We start from the raw sequence: 2,556 nt of genomic DNA, 5'->3' as shown, positions 1-2,556 counted from the left end.
TTCACCCTGATTCATAGGGAAAAGGGGGGGCGTATTCTCTCAGCTACTTCCTGCTGTAAAGGGACGCTGTAGGTTTCAGGGTGAAGATCTTCTCTCACTACTCTAAAGGGCCCCTTTGGCAATAGGAAACACATAGACTATTATGGAGATTGATTTTGGAATTTAGATGCACTGATATCAGTTGTGCTTAGCTGTGCATGTTCATATCCTTGAAGATGTATGCAGCCTAGAAGACACAAATTTAACTAACAAGTTAAAAGTACATGAGTCAAAAATTGAAAAGCAGTAATATTCCACGTAGAAGCTCTAATAGTGGCACCGATCAAGTTACAGAGGGAAGGTAGTTCTTGCAATAAAAGGCCTATTGACTAGCACTTTGTCTATTATAGTATAAAGGTTAGGGATCACAAGATGTAGAGGTTCAACTATGTCATTTATTGTTCTTAAGTTCTGGAGCAAATTCCATCTACTACTAGATTGTTTTACAACTCGGAAGTCCGTATGCAATGCAGAGGTGAAGTAAGGAACTCTTTATGAGGTTTTCCATCAGTTCCAACAACTAAGAAACAGTGAGAAAAGTTAGGACCTCAGAAAGCTTTTAGGACCAGATAGTAGGCTCTTGTGTCCAGGAGAAAGCGAATATACTTACCAGTAATGTTAATGCTCACCCACAGTTCTTCTGGGAGGATCTAAATCATTGAAGCATCCTCCTTTGTTTCCAGCTGGGAGCTGGGCCCTCTCAGTCCTGTCAGCCATGAGCACCATTTTTGAAAAGGTTGTCATTTCTCCATTTGAACGGTTTTATTTCCTTGTTGAATATCAGCTGACCATAGATAGCTGGATCCATTTCTGGGTTCTCAATTCTGTTCTATTGGTCTATGTGCCTGTTGTTTGGTTAATACTGCTGTGTAGTAGGTTTTGGGGTCAGGAAGTGCTATGCCTCAAACTTCATTTTTGTTTTTCTGAAGTGTTTTGCTTAACTGGAATCTCTTTCCTCTCCAAATAAACTTAAATTTCCCCTTCAATCTTCTTAAAAGATGAATTTGCTATCTGTATTGGCATTGTGTTGAACATTTAGATTGCTTTGGGTAGGATGTAATTTTCACAATATTGAGTTTTCCTGTCCATGATCGGGGCACATTTTCCATTTATTTAGCTCTTTTATTTTGTCTCACAGAAATGCTCTATAGTTTTCTTTGTATAGCTCTTTTTTTTTAATTGTCTCTAGTTATATTCACTCCCAAGTATCTCAATTTGTGGTTGGCTATTATAAATGGTTTTACTTTCTTGCTTTCCTTCTCTGAGTTCTCTTTATTACTGTAGAGGAATCCTACTGACTTTTGGATACTGATCTTATATCTTGCCACTCTACTAGTCTACTAGTTCTATAGGTTTGGAGGGGTTTTTTTTGTTTGTTTGTTTGTTTTGTGTTGTTTTTTTTTTTTTGGTTGAGTCCTTGGAGTTTTCTGTGTACACTATCATATCATCTGCATCTAGCAACAGTTTAACCATCTCTTTGCCTATCTGGATGCCTTTCATTTCTTTCTCTTGTATTGCCTTAGCAAGTACTTCCAATATAAGATTGAATAGAAGAGGTGATAGTGGGCATCCTTGCCTGGTCCCTGATTGCAAGGAAAATGCTTTTAGTCTTTCTCCATTGAGAATTATGTTGGCTCTTGGTTTTGCATGTATACTTTTCACTATGTTGAGGAAATTCCACTTTATTCTAATTTTTCAGAGTGTCTTTATCAGGAAGGGATATTGGATTTTGTCAAATGCCTTTTCTACATTAATTGCTAAGATCATACGGTTCTGGTTATTTGCTATGTTAATATCGTGAATTATGTTGATTGTTTTTCTTACGTTGAACCATCCTTACATTCATGTTATGAATTTTACTTGGTCATGATGAATTACTGTTTGATGTGCTTTTAGATTATGTTGGCTAGGATTTTGTTAATGATTTTTGCGTCTATATTCATGGGAAATATTTGTCTGTAGTTTTCTTTCTTGGTAATATCTTTTCCTGGTTTGGGGTTATGCTTGTTTCATAAAATGACTGAGTGTTCATTCTTTTTCAATTTTTTGAAATAGTTTAAATAGAATTGGTGATAGATCCTCTCTAAATGTTTGATAGAATTCAGCTGTGAAGCCATCTGGTCCAGGAATTTACTTGTGGGGAAATCGTTTCATGACCTGTTCAATCCTTCCTTCCTTCAAAAATGTTTACTTTATTTGGTATTAACAGGTTTGAACATATTCTTTTTTTAAAAAAAATCCATTCATTCATTGTTACACATTTTCCTCCCTGTCCTCCTGTCCCCCCAGCTCACTTTTTTCTTTGGGAAAAAAGCTCTTTCATTGTTTTGCAGACCACCACCCCTAGACCACTTTACTATGCAACTCTTATTCTGGACTCTTGTCATGCCAATAATACATAGTCATATGTTCCTTTTATACAGTTCTCTCCCCCGTCTGTTTTAATGTGGTGTACATTATTCATTTCCTCTTCTCTTAGTTACTCCCTAACCTTCATATCAGTCTTGTTCTATAACA

Source organism: Elephantulus edwardii, unplaced genomic scaffold, assembly GCF_000299155.1.
Source record: "Elephantulus edwardii isolate Elephantulus edwardi_28Jun2011 unplaced genomic scaffold, EleEdw1.0 scaffold00226, whole genome shotgun sequence".
NCBI classification, from domain to species: domain Eukaryota; kingdom Metazoa; phylum Chordata; class Mammalia; order Macroscelidea; family Macroscelididae; genus Elephantulus; species Elephantulus edwardii.
Note: the sequence above shows the minus strand (reverse complement) of the source record.